This window comes from Hyla sarda, unplaced genomic scaffold (genome assembly GCF_029499605.1).
Source record: "Hyla sarda isolate aHylSar1 unplaced genomic scaffold, aHylSar1.hap1 scaffold_1306, whole genome shotgun sequence".
Classification (NCBI taxonomy): Eukaryota; Metazoa; Chordata; class Amphibia; order Anura; family Hylidae; genus Hyla; species Hyla sarda.
Window position 1 is genome coordinate 84,084 of NW_026607930.1, and position 16,933 is coordinate 101,016.

The 16,933-nt window shown below is 45.8% G+C and overlaps 7 non-coding genes across 7 annotated transcripts; all 7 read right to left on the reverse strand.

Annotated features, from left to right (window-relative positions):
- Nucleotides 1-1,247: 1,247 nt before the first annotated feature.
- Nucleotides 1,248-1,438, reverse strand: LOC130305057 (U2 spliceosomal RNA). The gene has a single exon (XR_008854735.1). It is a non-coding gene; the product is annotated as a U2 spliceosomal RNA (small nuclear RNA).
- A 2,105-nt stretch (nt 1,439-3,543) lies between these two features.
- Nucleotides 3,544-3,734, reverse strand: LOC130305044 (U2 spliceosomal RNA). Its single transcript, XR_008854724.1, has one exon. It is a non-coding gene; the product is annotated as a U2 spliceosomal RNA (small nuclear RNA).
- Nucleotides 3,735-5,830: 2,096 nt separating this feature from the next.
- Nucleotides 5,831-6,021, reverse strand: LOC130305046 (U2 spliceosomal RNA). Its single transcript, XR_008854725.1, has one exon. It is a non-coding gene; the product is annotated as a U2 spliceosomal RNA (small nuclear RNA).
- A 2,101-nt stretch (nt 6,022-8,122) lies between these two features.
- On the reverse strand, nt 8,123-8,313 carry LOC130305047 (U2 spliceosomal RNA). Its single transcript, XR_008854726.1, has one exon. It is a non-coding gene; the product is annotated as a U2 spliceosomal RNA (small nuclear RNA).
- Nucleotides 8,314-10,411: 2,098 nt separating this feature from the next.
- LOC130305048 (U2 spliceosomal RNA) lies at nt 10,412-10,602 on the reverse strand. The gene has a single exon (XR_008854727.1). It is a non-coding gene; the product is annotated as a U2 spliceosomal RNA (small nuclear RNA).
- Nucleotides 10,603-12,715: 2,113 nt separating this feature from the next.
- Nucleotides 12,716-12,905, reverse strand: LOC130305056 (U2 spliceosomal RNA). The gene has a single exon (XR_008854734.1). It is a non-coding gene; the product is annotated as a U2 spliceosomal RNA (small nuclear RNA).
- A 2,083-nt stretch (nt 12,906-14,988) lies between these two features.
- Nucleotides 14,989-15,180, reverse strand: LOC130305053 (U2 spliceosomal RNA). The gene has a single exon (XR_008854731.1). It is a non-coding gene; the product is annotated as a U2 spliceosomal RNA (small nuclear RNA).
- Nucleotides 15,181-16,933: the final 1,753 nt, after the last annotated feature.

Consider the following 16,933-nt stretch of genomic DNA (forward strand, 5'->3'; position numbering starts at 1 on the left):
ATCTATATGTGTGTGTGCGCATATATATATATATATATATATATATATATATATATATATATATATATATATATTTCTCCGCCGAAATCACTTTTAAACCCATTTCCACCTTTTTTTCCCTTCTCTTCCTCTTACTTTTTTTTCACGTTTTTTTTACGTTTTTCTCCTTTTCGCCTCTTTTCTGGGCGTATTATTCTTCTTTTCTTCTTTTTTTTTCGTCTAATGCATACCCCATCAGTGCAGCAATGCTTATTCAATACCGCCAGCAGATGGAGACACTGGGGGATAATTTTCTAAGGATTTATACTGATTTTTCCTGTCTGAATTTGTCGCACAGAAAGTTGCAGGCCAAATATGTGTGACATTTCTGCGACTTTAGCTTCTAGAGCATTTTTACAACATTATACATAGGTGCTGAATACATAAAAAGCGACTGTTCAGCGACAGACAAGTCGCATCGGCTGAAAGTAGGCCAGAATGTCAGTCCATGTTGGAGCAGGTTTAGATACAGTCTAAAGCATAGATCTCAAGTCTGTGCACAGAATTTAGCAAGGGCCTCGCACCTTCTGATGCATCAGGTAGGTGCACAATAGCATAGCCTAACCCTCTGTACTTTGGTCTATATTGATGCGGGACATAGACAGCCAGCTGATGACCAATCCATTAGTGCAATGGATGGCTGGAAGCATTTGTCTTTGCCTTTGCAATACACAGAAGCAATGCATGGTCAATGTACAGCAATGACACACCTGTGTGAACAGCCAGGAGACCCCCCCCCCCCCCCCATGTTATGTTACATAGTTACATAGTTAGTACGGTCGAAAAAGACATATGTCCATCACGTTCAACCAGGGAATTAAGGGGTAGGGGTGTGGCGCGATATTGGGGAAGGGATGAGATTTTATATTTCTTCATAAGCATTAATCTTATTTTGTCAATTAGGAACATTCAGCACCCACCCGCTATCAAGGCAGCTGCCTATCATGTCATGCCCTACCTGCACAGGTGTGCTGGCTACTCAAATGATCCAATTAAGGAGGCCATTTAGTCAGCAGCAGCAGAAGTCCTGTGCCTGGACGCTCCAACAGGGGCCAGACACAAGCAGAAGCAGAAGCAGCAGAAGCAGCAGCAGCACCACCTTTTGTTTTTTGGCTGCAGCAGCAGCAAGGCCCACAGGGCTGGCTAGCTGGCTAGCCAGCAAGCAGGTAGCAATGAAAGTAGGAATCTTTCTTTTTAACCCTGTAAGGGGGTGGTGCACTGTACCCGAAGATACTGCCATATCGGGTCAATGCATAGGGCGACGGAAGCAAGCTTCGAAATCGGCCCCCCGTTCTCAAAAATCCATTTAATATATGGTCCCCAGATAGGGGACGTATCAGATATTAAACTGATAAGAACAGATACTACACTTGATCTTAGCCAAAAGGCGAGAAGCGATAACCGTGAAAGGGGCGGGGCCCAACAAGGTCCCCTTCATGGGCACTATCACTGCTTGCTGTCAGGGAGGCTGCCAGACAATTTTCCATGCACACTCTGGGCTGGGGGGCAGTCAACCACCAGTACACACAGCAGAACCTAAACCCATACCATTATTGCTAAGCAGCAAGACAGGGGGCCCATTGCACTCCCACGGGGCCTTTTTAAATGCAATCCATAACCCGGATTTGCCAGGAACCCTTCTTACTCCTCCTACTTGCATGTGACACTGGGCTTAGGATCTGCATAGGAAACACACACACAAGCACACACCTACCTTTGTTGCCTGCAGATGCCTCCTTGGCTGTCCCCAAACGGTATCAAACCAACACCCACGGGAAGCTGTAAGCATAGAGGACATGCCTGCACCCCATTGGACTTACCTGTGTGGGTTAAATCCGGGTTATTTGACAACCTATGGCGGTGATGGTTCTGCTCAGGCAGAGCAGTGCTGATGCTCCTCATAAAGCTGTCGCTGCTGTGAAGGTTCTAGGTGACATCACAAATCCCTTTGGTTACATACACAACAAAGCTGGGTTGTTGTTGTTTACACTCTGCAAGGCCTGTGGAAGTGAGTGACATCATAGCACTGTAGTTCTGAGGGTTCAAGATGGATGCAACAATCTCCTGTTGCTTCTATGAAGGCCGTAATAGACGACATCACCAAACAGCTCCATAGTCACATACACAGCAAAGGAGAGATGTTGTTTACACCTAGTGATGTCAGTGGTATTGAGTGACATCACAGCACAGTGCTAAGGCTCCTGGGCCTGGACACAGCAGCGGCTGCAATATCTCAACGGAGAATACGTTTATATCTATATGTGTGTGTGCGCATATATATATATATATATATATATATATATATATATATATATATATATATTTCTCCGCCGAAATCACTTTTTAAACCCATTTTCCACCTTTTTTTCCCTTCTCTTCCTCTTACTTTTTTTTCACGTTTTTTTACGTTTTTCTCCTTTTCGCCTCTTTTCTGGGCGTATTATTCTTCTTTTTCTTCTTTTTTTTCGTCTAATGCATACCCCCATCAGTGCAGCAATGCTTATTCAATACCGCCAGCAGATGGAGACACTGGGGGATAATTTTCTAAGGATTTATACTGATTTTTCCTGTCTGAATTTGTCGCACAGAAAGTTGCAGGCCAAATATGTGTGACATTTCTGCGACTTTAGCTTCTAGAGCATTTTTACAACATTATACATAGGTGCTGAATACATAAAAAGCGACTGTTCAGCGACAGACAAGTCGCATCGGCTGAAAGTAGGCCAGAATGTCAGTCCATGTTGGAGCAGGTTTAGATACAGTCTAAAGCATAGATCTCAAAGTCTGTGCACAGAATTTAGCAAGGGCCTCGCACCTTCTGATGCATCAGGTAGGTGCACAATAGCATAGCCTAACCCTCTGTACTTTGGTCTATATTGATGCGGGACATAGACAGCCAGCTGATGACCAATCCATTAGTGCAATGGATGGCTGGAAGCATTTGTCTTTGCCTTTGCAATACCACAGAAGCAATGCAATGGTCAATGTACAGCAATGACACACCTGTGTGAACAGCCAGGAGACCCCCCCCCCCCCCCCATGTTATGTTACATAGTTACATAGTTAGTACGGTCGAAAAAAGACATATGTCCATCACGTTCAACCAGGGAATTAAGGGGTAGGGGTGTGGCGCGATATTGGGGAAGGGATGAGATTTTATATTTCTTCATAAGCATTAATCTTATTTTGTCAATTAGGAACATTCAGCACCCACCCGCTATCAAGGGCAGCTGCCTATCATGTCATGCCCTACCTGCACAGGTGTGCTGGCTACTCAAATGATCCAATTAAGGAGGCCATTTAGTCAGCAGCAGCAGAAGTCCTGTGCCTGGACGCTCCAACAGGGGCCAGACACAAGCAGAAGCAGAAGCAGCAGAAGCAGCAGCAGCACCACCTTTTGTTTTTTGGCTGCAGCAGCAGCAAGGCCCACAGGGCTGGCTAGCTGGCTAGCCAGCAAGCAGGTAGCAATGAAAGTAGGAATCTTTCTTTTTAACCCTGTAAGGGGGGTGGTGCACTGTACCCGAAGATACTGCCATATCGGGTCAATGCATAGGGCGACGGAAGCAAGCTTCGAAATCGGCCCCCGTTCTCAAAAATCCATTTAATATATGGTCCCCAGATAGGGGACGTATCAGATATTAAACTGATAAGAACAGATACTACACTTGATCTTAGCCAAAAGGCCGAGAAGCGATAACCGTGAAAGGGGCGGGCCCAACAAGGTCCCCTTCATGGGCACTATCACTGCTTGCTGTCAGGGAGGCTGCCAGACAATTTTCCATGCACACTCTGGGCTGGGGGGCAGTCAACCACCAGTACACACAGCAGAACCTAAACCCATACCATTATTGCTAAGCAGCAAGACAGGGGCCCATTGCACTCCCACGGGGCCTTTTTAAATGCAATCCATAACCCGGATTTGCCAGGAACCCTTCTTACTCCTCCTACTTGCATGTGACACTGGGCTTAGGATCTGCATAGGAAACACACACACAAGCACACACCTACCTTTGTTGCCTGCAGATGCCTCCTTGGCTGTCCCCAAACGGTATCAAACCAACACCCACGGGAAGCTGTAAGCATAGAGGACATGCCTGCACCCCATTGGACTTACCTGTGTGGGTTAAATCCGGGTTATTTGACAACCTATGGCGGTGATGGTTCTGCTCAGGCAGAGCAGTGCTGATGCTCCTCATAAAGCTGTCGCTGCTGTGAAGGTTCTAGGTGACATCACAAATCCCTTTGGTTACATACACAACAAAGCTGGGTTGTTGTTGTTTACACTCTGCAAGGCCTGTGGAAGTGAGTGACATCATAGCACTGTAGTTCTGAGGGTTCAAGATGGATGCAACAATCTCCTGTTGCTTCTATGAAGGCCGTAATAGACGACATCACCAAACAGCTCCATAGTCACATACACAGCAAAGGAGAGATGTTGTTTACACCTAGTGATGTCAGTGGTATTGAGTGACATCACAGCACAGTGCTAAGGCTCCTGGGCCTGGACACAGCAGCGGCTGCAATATCTCAACGGAGAATACGTTTATATCTATATGTGTGTGTGCGCATATATATATATATATATATATATATATATATATATATATATATATATATATCTCCGCCGAAATCACTTTTAAACCCATTTCCACCTTTTTTTCCCTTCTCTTCCTCTTACTTTTTTTTCACGTTTTTTTACGTTTTTCTCCTTTTCGCCTCTTTTCTGGGCGTATTATTCTTCTTTTTCTTCTTTTTTTTCGTCTAATGCATACCCCATCAGTGCAGCAATGCTTATTCAATACCGCCAGCAGATGGAGACACTGGGGGATAATTTTCTAAGGATTTATACTGATTTTTCCTGTCTGAATTTGTCGCACAGAAAGTTGCAGGCCAAATATGTGTGACATTTCTGCGACTTTAGCTTCTAGAGCATTTTTACAACATTATACATAGGTGCTGAATACATAAAAAGCGACTGTTCAGCGACAGACAAGTCGCATCGGCTGAAAGTAGGCCAGAATGTCAGTCCATGTTGGAGCAGGTTTAGATACAGTCTAAAGCATAGATCTCAAAGTCTGTGCACAGAATTTAGCAAGGGCCTCGCACCTTCTGATGCATCAGGTAGGTGCACAATAGCATAGCCTAACCCTCTGTACTTTGGTCTATATTGATGCGGGACATAGACAGCCAGCTGATGACCAATCCATTAGTGCAATGGATGGCTGGAAGCATTTGTCTTTGCCTTTGCAATACCACAGAAGCAATGCATGGTCAATGTACAGCAATGACACACCTGTGTGAACAGCCAGGAGACCCCCCCCCCCCCCCATGTTATGTTACATAGTTACATAGTTAGTACGGTCGAAAAAAGACATATGTCCATCACGTTCAACCAGGGAATTAAGGGGTAGGGGTGTGGCGCGATATTGGGGAAGGGATGAGATTTTATATTTCTTCATAAGCATTAATCTTATTTTGTCAATTAGGAACATTCAGCACCCACCCGCTATCAAGGCAGCTGCCTATCATGTCATGCCCTACCTGCACAGGTGTGCTGGCTACTCAAATGATCCAATTAAGGAGGCCATTTAGTCAGCAGCAGCAGAAGTCCTGTGCCTGGACGCTCCAACAGGGGCCAGACACAAGCAGAAGCAGAAGCAGCAGAAGCAGCAGCAGCACCACCTTTTGTTTTTTGGCTGCAGCAGCAGCAAGGCCCACAGGGCTGGCTAGCTGGCTAGCCAGCAAGCAGGTAGCAATGAAAGTAGGAATCTTTCTTTTTAACCCTGTAAGGGGGTGGTGCACTGTACCCGAAGATACTGCCATATCGGGTCAATGCATAGGGCGACGGAAGCAAGCTTCGAAATCGGCCCCCGTTCTCAAAAATCCATTTAATATATGGTCCCCAGATAGGGGACGTATCAGATATTAAACTGATAAGAACAGATACTACACTTGATCTTAGCCAAAAGGCCGAGAAGCGATAACCGTGAAAGGGGCGGGCCCAACAAGGTCCCCTTCATGGGCACTATCACTGCTTGCTGTCAGGGAGGCTGCCAGACAATTTTCCATGCACACTCTGGGCTGGGGGGCAGTCAACCACCAGTACACACAGCAGAACCTAAACCCATACCATTATTGCTAAGCAGCAAGACAGGGGCCCATTGCACTCCCACGGGGCCTTTTTAAATGCAATCCATAACCCGGATTTGCCAGGAACCCTTCTTACTCCTCCTACTTGCATGTGACACTGGGCTTAGGATCTGCATAGGAAACACACACACAAGCACACACCTACCTTTGTTGCCTGCAGATGCCTCCTTGGCTGTCCCCAAACGGTATCAAACCAACACCCACGGGAAGCTGTAAGCATAGAGGACATGCCTGCACCCCATTGGACTTACCTGTGTGGGTTAAATCCGGGTTATTTGACAACCTATGGCGGTGATGGTTCTGCTCAGGCAGAGCAGTGCTGATGCTCCTCATAAAGCTGTCGCTGCTGTGAAGGTTCTAGGTGACATCACAAATCCCTTTGGTTACATACACAACAAAGCTGGGTTGTTGTTGTTTACACTCTGCAAGGCCTGTGGAAGTGAGTGACATCATAGCACTGTAGTTCTGAGGGTTCAAGATGGATGCAACAATCTCCTGTTGCTTCTATGAAGGCCGTAATAGACGACATCACCAAACAGCTCCATAGTCACATACACAGCAAAGGAGAGATGTTGTTTACACCTAGTGATGTCAGTGGTATTGAGTGACATCACAGCACAGTGCTAAGGCTCCTGGGCCTGGACACAGCAGCGGCTGCAATATCTCAACGGAGAATACGTTTATATCTATATGTGTGTGTGCGCATATATATATATATATATATATATAGTATATATATATATATATATATATATATTTCTCCGCCGAAATCACTTTTAAACCCATTTCCACCTTTTTTTCCCTTCTCTTCCTCTTACTTTTTTTTCACGTTTTTTTACGTTTTTCTCCTTTTCGCCTCTTTTCTGGGCGTATTATTCTTCTTTTTCTTCTTTTTTTTCGTCTAATGCATACCCCATCAGTGCAGCAATGCTTATTCAATACCGCCAGCAGATGGAGACACTGGGGGATAATTTTCTAAGGATTTATACTGATTTTTCCTGTCTGAATTTGTCGCACAGAAAGTTGCAGGCCAAATATGTGTGACATTTCTGCGACTTTAGCTTCTAGAGCATTTTTACAACATTATACATAGGTGCTGAATACATAAAAAGCGACTGTTCAGCGACAGACAAGTCGCATCGGCTGAAAGTAGGCCAGAATGTCAGTCCATGTTGGAGCAGGTTTAGATACAGTCTAAAGCATAGATCTCAAAGTCTGTGCACAGAATTTAGCAAGGGCCTCGCACCTTCTGATGCATCAGGTAGGTGCACAATAGCATAGCCTAACCCTCTGTACTTTGGTCTATATTGATGCGGGACATAGACAGCCAGCTGATGACCAATCCATTAGTGCAATGGATGGCTGGAAGCATTTGTCTTTGCCTTTGCAATACCACAGAAGCAATGCATGGTCAATGTACAGCAATGACACACCTGTGTGAACAGCCAGGAGACCCCCCCCCCCCCCCCATGTTATGTTACATAGTTACATAGTTAGTACGGTCGAAAAAAGACATATGTCCATCACGTTCAACCCAGGGAATTAAGGGGTAGGGGTGTGGCGCGATATTGGGGAAGGGATGAGATTTTATATTTCTTCATAAGCATTAATCTTATTTTGTCAATTAGGAACATTCAGCACCCACCCGCTATCAAGGCAGCTGCCTATCATGTCATGCCCTACCTGCACAGGTGTGCTGGCTACTCAAATGATCCAATTAAGGAGGCCATTTAGTCAGCAGCAGCAGAAGTCCTGTGCCTGGACGCTCCAACAGGGGCCAGACACAAGCAGAAGCAGAAGCAGCAGAAGCAGCAGCAGCACCACCTTTTGTTTTTTGGCTGCAGCAGCAGCAAGGCCCACAGGGCTGGCTAGCTGGCTAGCCAGCAAGCAGGTAGCAATGAAAGTAGGAATCTTTCTTTTTAACCCTGTAAGGGGGTGGTGCACTGTACCCGAAGATACTGCCATATCGGGTCAATGCATAGGGCGACGGAAGCAAGCTTCGAAATCGGCCCCCGTTCTCAAAAATCCATTTAATATATGGTCCCCAGATAGGGGACGTATCAGATATTAAACTGATAAGAACAGATACTACACTTGATCTTAGCCAAAAGGCCGAGAAGCGATAACCGTGAAAGGGGCGGGCCCAACAAGGTCCCCTTCATGGGCACTATCACTGCTTGCTGTCAGGGAGGCTGCCAGACAATTTTCCATGCACACTCTGGGCTGGGGGGCAGTCAACCACCAGTACACACAGCAGAACCTAAACCCATACCATTATTGCTAAGCAGCAAGACAGGGGCCCATTGCACTCCCACGGGGCCTTTTTAAATGCAATCCATAACCCGGATTTGCCAGGAACCCTTCTTACTCCTCCTACTTGCATGTGACACTGGGCTTAGGATCTGCATAGGAAACACACACACAAGCACACACCTACCTTTGTTGCCTGCAGATGCCTCCTTGGCTGTCCCCAAACGGTATCAAACCAACACCCACGGGAAGCTGTAAGCATAGAGGACATGCCTGCACCCCATTGGACTTACCTGTGTGGGTTAAATCCGGGTTATTTGACAACCTATGGCGGTGATGGTTCTGCTCAGGCAGAGCAGTGCTGATGCTCCTCATAAAGCTGTCGCTGCTGTGAAGGTTCTAGGTGACATCACAAATCCCTTTGGTTACATACACAACAAAGCTGGGTTGTTGTTGTTTACACTCTGCAAGGCCTGTGGAAGTGAGTGACATCATAGCACTGTAGTTCTGAGGGTTCAAGATGGATGCAACAATCTCCTGTTGCTTCTATGAAGGCCGTAATAGACGACATCACCAAACAGCTCCATAGTCACATACACAGCAAAGGAGAGATGTTGTTTACACCTAGTGATGTCAGTGGTATTGAGTGACATCACAGCACAGTGCTAAGGCTCCTGGGCCTGGACACAGCAGCGGCTGCAATATCTCAACGGAGAATACGTTTATATCTATATGTGTGTGTGCGCATATATATATATATATATATATATATATATATATATATATATATATATATATTTCTCCGCCGAAATCACTTTTAAACCCATTTCCACCTTTTTTTCCCTTCTCTTCCTCTTACTTTTTTTTCACGTTTTTTTACGTTTTTCTCCTTTTCGCCTCTTTTCTGGGCGTATTATTCTTCTTTTTCTTCTTTTTTTTCGTCTAATGCATACCCCATCAGTGCAGCAATGCTTATTCAATACCGCCAGCAGATGGAGACACTGGGGGATAATTTTCTAAGGATTTATACTGATTTTTCCTGTCTGAATTTGTCGCACAGAAAGTTGCAGGCCAAATATGTGTGACATTTCTGCGACTTTAGCTTCTAGAGCATTTTTACAACATTATACATAGGTGCTGAATACATAAAAAGCGACTGTTCAGCGACAGACAAGTCGCATCGGCTGAAAGTAGGCCAGAATGTCAGTCCATGTTGGAGCAGGTTTAGATACAGTCTAAAGCATAGATCTCAAAGTCTGTGCACAGAATTTAGCAAGGGCCTCGCACCTTCTGATGCATCAGGTAGGTGCACAATAGCATAGCCTAACCCTCTGTACTTTGGTCTATATTGATGCGGGACATAGACAGCCAGCTGATGACCAATCCATTAGTGCAATGGATGGCTGGAAGCATTTGTCTTTGCCTTTGCAATACCACAGAAGCAATGCATGGTCAATGTACAGCAATGACACACCTGTGTGAACAGCCAGGAGACCCCCCCCCCCCCCCATGTTATGTTACATAGTTACATAGTTAGTACGGTCGAAAAAAGACATATGTCCATCACGTTCAACCAGGGAATTAAGGGGTAGGGGTGTGGCGCGATATTGGGGAAGGGATGAGATTTTATATTTCTTCATAAGCATTAATCTTATTTTGTCAATTAGGAACATTCAGCACCCACCCGCTATCAAGGCAGCTGCCTATCATGTCATGCCCTACCTGCACAGGTGTGCTGGCTACTCAAATGATCCAATTAAGGAGGCCATTTAGTCAGCAGCAGCAGAAGTCCTGTGCCTGGACGCTCCAACAGGGGCCAGACACAAGCAGAAGCAGAAGCAGCAGAAGCAGCAGCAGCACCACCTTTTGTTTTTTGGCTGCAGCAGCAGCAAGGCCCACAGGGCTGGCTAGCTGGCTAGCCAGCAAGCAGGTAGCAATGAAAGTAGGAATCTTTCTTTTTAACCCTGTAAGGGGGTGGTGCACTGTACCCGAAGATACTGCCATATCGGGTCAATGCATAGGGCGACGGAAGCAAGCTTCGAAATCGGCCCCCGTTCTCAAAAATCCATTTAATATATGGTCCCCAGATAGGGGACGTATCAGATATTAAACTGATAAGAACAGATACTACACTTGATCTTAGCCAAAAGGCCGAGAAGCGATAACCGTGAAAGGGGCGGGCCCAACAAGGTCCCCTTCATGGGCACTATCACTGCTTGCTGTCAGGGAGGCTGCCAGACAATTTTCCATGCACACTCTGGGCTGGGGGGCAGTCAACCACCAGTACACACAGCAGAACCTAAACCCATACCATTATTGCTAAGCAGCAAGACAGGGGCCCATTGCACTCCCACGGGGCCTTTTTAAATGCAATCCATAACCCGGATTTGCCAGGAACCCTTCTTACTCCTCCTACTTGCATGTGACACTGGGCTTAGGATCTGCATAGGAAACACACACACAAGCACACACCTACCTTTGTTGCCTGCAGATGCCTCCTTGGCTGTCCCCAAACGGTATCAAACCAACACCCACGGGAAGCTGTAAGCATAGAGGACATGCCTGCACCCCATTGGACTTACCTGTGTGGGTTAAATCCGGGTTATTTGACAACCTATGGCGGTGATGGTTCTGCTCAGGCAGAGCAGTGCTGATGCTCCTCATAAAGCTGTCGCTGCTGTGAAGGTTCTAGGTGACATCACTAGGTGACATCACAAATCCTTTGGTACATACACAACAAAGCTGGTTGTTGTTGTTTACACTCTGCAAGGCCTGTGGAAGTGAGTGACATCATAGCACTGTAGTTCTGAGGGTTCAAGATGGATGCAACAATCTCCTGTTGCTTCTATGAAGGCCGTAATAGACGACATCACCAAACAGCTCCATAGTCACATACACAGCAAAGGAGAGATGTTGTTTACACCTAGTGATGTCAGTGGTATTGAGTGACATCACAGCACAGTGCTAAGGCTCCTGGGCCTGGACACAGCAGCGGCTGCAATATCTCAACGGAGAATACGTTTATATCTATATGTGTGTGTGCGCATATTATATATATATATATATATATATATATATATATATATATATATATTTCTCCGCCGAAATCACTTTTAAACCCATTTCCACCTTTTTTTCCCTTCTCTTCCTCTTACTTTTTTTTCACGTTTTTTTTACGTTTTTCTCCTTTTCGCCTCTTTTCTGGGCGTATTATTCTTCTTTTTCTTCTTTTTTTTCGTCTAATGCATACCCCATCAGTGCAGCAATGCTTATTCAATACCGCCAGCAGATGGAGACACTGTGGGGATAATTTTCTAAGGATTTATACTGATTTTTCCTGTCTGAATTGTCGCACAGAAAGTTGCAGGCCAAATATGTGTGACATTTCTGCGACTTTAGCTTCTAGAGCATTTTTACAACATTATACATAGGTGCTGAATACATAAAAAGCGACTTGTTTCAGCGACAGACAAGTCGCATCGGCTGAAAGTAGGCCAGAATGTCAGTCCATGTTGGAGCAGGTTTAGATACAGTCTAAAGCATAGATCTCAAAGTCTTGTGCACAGAATTTAGCAAGGGCCTCGCACCTTCTGATGCATCAGGTAGGTGCACAATAGCATAGCCTAACCCTCTGTACTTTGGTCTATATTGATGCGGGACATAGACAGCCAGCTGATGACCAATCCATTAGTGCAATGGATGGCTGGAAGCATTTGTCTTTGCCTTTGCAATACCACAGAAGCAATGCAATGGTCAATGTACAGCAATGACACACCTGTGTGACAGCCAGGAGACCCCCCCCCCCCCCCCCCCATGTTATGTTACATAGTTACATAGTTAGTACGGTCGAAAAAGACATATGTCCATCACGTTCAACCAGGGAATTAAGGGGTAGGGTGTGTGCGCGATGATTGGGGAAGGGGATGAGATTTTATATTTCTTCATAAGCATTATCTTATTTTGTCAATTAGGAACATTCAGCACCCACCCGCTATCAAGGCAGCTGCCTATCATGTCATGCCCTACCTGCACAGGTGTGCTGGCTACTCAATGATCCAATAAGGAGGCCATTTAGTCAGCAGCAGCAGAAGTCCTGTGCCTGGACGCTCCAACAGGGGCCAGACACAAGCAGAAGCAGAAGCAGCAGAAGCAGCCAGCAGCACCACCTTTTGTTTTTTGGCTGCAGCAGCAGCAAGGCCCACAGGGCTGGCTAGCTGGCTAGGCCAGCAAGCAGGTAGCAATGAAAGTAGGAATCTTTCTTTTTAACCCTGTAAGGGGGTGGTGCACTGTACCCGAAGATACTGCCATATCGGGTCAATGCATAGGGCGACGGAAGCAAGCTTCGAAATCGGCCCCCGTTCTCAAAAATCCATTTAATATATGGTCCCCAGATAGGGGACGTATCAGATATTAAACTGATAAGAACAGATACTACACTTGATCTTAGCCAAAAGGCGAGAAGCGATAACCGTGAAAGGGGCGGGCCCAACAAGGTCCCCTTCATGGGCACTATCACTGCTTGCTGTCAGGGAGGCTGCCAGACAATTTTCCATGCACACTCTGGGCTGGGGGGCAGTCAACCACCAGTACACACAGCAGAACCTAAACCCATACCATTATTGCTAAGCAGCAAGACAGGGGCCCATTGCACTCCCACAGGGGCCTTTTTAAATGCAATCCATAACCCGGATTTGCCAGGAACCCTTCTTACTCCTCCTACTTGCATGTGACACTGGGCTTAGGATCTGCATAGGAAACACACACACAAGCACACACCTACCTTTGTTGCCTGCAGATGCCTCCTTGGCTGTCCCCAAACGAGTACTCAAACCAACACCCACGGAAGCTGTAAGCATAGAGGACATGCCTTGCACCCCATTGGACTTACCTGTGTGGGTTAAATCCGGGTTATTTGACAACCTATGGCGGTGATGGTTCTGCTCAGGCAGAGCAGTGCTGATGCTCCTCATAAAGCTGTCGCTGCTGTGAAGGTTCTAGGTGACATCACAAATCCCTTTGGTTACATACACAACAAAGCTGGGTTGTTGTTGTTTACACTCTGCAAGGCCTGTGGAAGTGAGTGACATCATAGCACTGTAGTTCTGAGGGTTCAAGATGGATGCAACAATCTCCTGTTGCTTCTATGAAGGCCGTAATAGACGACATCACCAAACAGCTCCATAGTCACATACACAGCAAAGGAGAGATGTTGTTTACACCTAGTGATGTCAGTGGTATTGAGTGACATCACAGCTACAGTGCTAAGGCTCGGCTGCAATATCTCAACGGAGAATACGTTTATATCTATATGTGTGTGTGCGCATATATATATATATATATATATATATATATATATATATATATATATATTTCTCCGCCGAAATCACTTTTAAACCCATTTCCACCTTTTTTTCCCTTCTCTTCCTCTTACTTTTTTTTCACGTTTTTTTACGTTTTTCTCCTTTTCGCCTCTTTTCTGGGCGTATTATTCTTCTTTTTCTTCTTTTTTTTCGTCTAATGCATACCCCATCAGTGCAGCAATGCTTATTCAATACCGCCAGCAGATGGAGACACTCGGGGATAATTTTCTAAGGATTTATACTGATTTTTCCTGTCTGAATTTGTCGCACAGAAAGTTGCAGGCCAAATATGTGTGACAGTTTCTGCGACTTTAGCTTCTAGAGCATTTTTACAACATTATACATCTGGTGCTGAATACATAAAAAGCGACTGTTCAGCGACAGACAAGTCGCATCGGCTGAAAGTAGGCCAGAATGTCAGTCCATGTTGGAGCAGGTTTAGATACAGTCTAAAGCATAGATCTCAAAGTCTGTGCACAGAATTTAGCAAGGGCCTCGCACCTTCTGATGCATCAGGTAGGTGCACAATAGCATAGCCTAACCCTCTGTACTTTGGTCTATATTGATGCGGGACATAGACAGCCAGCTGATGACCAATCCATTAGTGCAATGGATGGCTGGAAGCATTTGTCTTTGCCTTTGCAATACCACAGAAGCAATGCATGCGTCAATGTACAGCAATGACACACCTGTGTGAACAGCCAGGAGACCCCCCCCCCCCCCATGTTATGTTACATAGTTACATAGTTAGTACGGTCGAAAAAAGACATATGTCCATCACGTTCAACCAGGGAATTAAGGGGTAGGGGTGTGGCGCGATATTGGGGAAGGGATGAGATTTTATATTTCTTCATAAGCATTACTCTTATTTTGTCAATTAGGAACATTCAGCACCCACCCGCTATCAAGGCAGCTGCCCTATCATGTCATGCCCTACCTGCACAGGTGTGCTGGCTACTCAAATGATCCAATTAAGGAGGCCATTTAGTCAGCAGCAGCAGAAGTCCTGTGCCTGGACGCTGCCAACAGGGGCCAGACACAAGCAGAAGCAGAAGCAGCAGAAGCAGCAGCAGCACCACCTTTTGTTTTTTGGCTGCAGCAGCAGCAAGGCCCACAGGGCTGGCTAGCTGGCTAGCCAGCAAGCAGGTAGCAATGAAAGTAGGAATCTTTCTTTTTTAACCCTGTAAGGGGGTGGTGCACTGTACCCGAAGATACTGCCATAATCGGGTCAATGCATAGGGCGACGGAAGCAAGCTTCGAAATCGGCCCCCGTTCTCAAAAATCCATTTAATATATGGTCCCCAGATAGGGGACGTATCAGATATTAAACTGATAAGAACAGATACTACACTTGATCTTAGCCAAAAGGCCGAGAAGCGATAACCGTGAAAGGGGCGGGCCCAACAAGGTCCCCTTCATGGGCACTATCACTGCTTGCTGTCAGGGAGGCTGCCAGACAATTTTTCCATGCACACTCTGGGCTGGGGGGCAGTCAACCACCAGTAGCACACAGCAGAACCTAAACCCATACCATTATTGCTAAGCAGCAAGACAGGGGCCCATTGCACTCCCACGGGGCCTTTTTAAATGCAATCCATAACCCGGATTTGCCAGGAACCCTTCTTACTCCTCCTACTTGCATGTGACACTGGGCTTAGGATCTGCATAGGAAACACACACACAAGCACACACCTACCTTTGTTGCCTGCAGATGCCTCCTTTGGCTGTCCCCAAACGGTATCAAACCAACACCCACGGGAAGCTGTAAGCATAGAGGACATGCCTGCACCCCATTGGACTTACCTGTGTGGGTTAAATCCGGGTTATTTGACAACCTATGGCGGTGATGGTTCTGCTCAGGCAGAGCAGTGCTGATGCTCCTCATAAAGCTGTCGCTGCTGTGAAGGTTCTAGGTGACATCACAAATCCCTTTGGTTACATACACAACAAAGCTGGGTTGTTGTTGTTTACAACTCTGCAAGGCCTGTGGAAGTGAGTGACATCATAGCACTGTAGTTCTGAGGGTTCAAGATGGATGCAACAATCTCCTGTTGCTTCTATGAAGGCCGTAATAGACGACATCACCAAACAGCTCCATAGTCACATACACAGCAAAGGAGAGATGTTGTTTACACCTAGTGATGTCAGTGGTATTGAGTGACATCACAGCACAGTGCTAAGGCTCCTGGGCCTGGACACAGCAGCGGCTGCAATATCTCAACGGAGAATACGTTTATATCTATATGTGTGTGTGCGCATATATATATATATATATATATTATATATATATATATATATATATATATATATTTCTCCGCCGAAATCACTTTTAAACCCATTTCCACCTTTTTTTCCCTTCTCTTCCTCTTACTTTTTTTTCACGTTTTTTTACGTTTTTCTCCTTTTCGCCTCTTTTCTGGGCGTATTATTCTTCTTTTTCTTCTTTTTTTTCGTCTAATGCATACCCCATCAGTGCAGCAATGCTTATTCAATACCGCCAGCAGATGGAGACACTGGGGGATAATTTTCTAAGGATTTATACTGATTTTTTCCTGTCTGAATTTGTCGCACAGAAAGTTGCAGGCCAAATATGTGTGACATTTCTGCGACTTTAGCTTCTAGAGCATTTTTACAACATTATACATAGGTGCTGAATACATAAAAAGCGACTGTTCAGCGACAGACAAGTCGCATCGGCTGAAAGTAGGCCAGAATGTCAGTCCATGTTGGAGCAGGTTTAGATACAGTCTAAAGCATAGATCTCAAAGTCTGTGCACAGAATTTAGCAAGGGCCTCGCACCTTCTGATGCATCAGGTAGGTGCACAATAGCATAGCCTAACCCTCTGTACTTTGGTCTATATTGATGCGGGACATAGACAGCCAGCTGATGACCAATCCATTAGTGCAATGGATGGCTGGAAGCATTTGTCTTTGCCTTGCAATACCACAGAAGCAATGCATGGTCAATGTACAGCAATGACACACCTGTGTGAACAGCCAGGAGACCCCCCCCCCCCCCCCATGTTATGTTACATAGTTACATAGTTAGTACGGTCGAAAAAAGACATATGTCCATCACGTTCAAACCAGGGAATTAAGGGGTAGGGGTGTGGCGCGATATTGGGAAGGGATG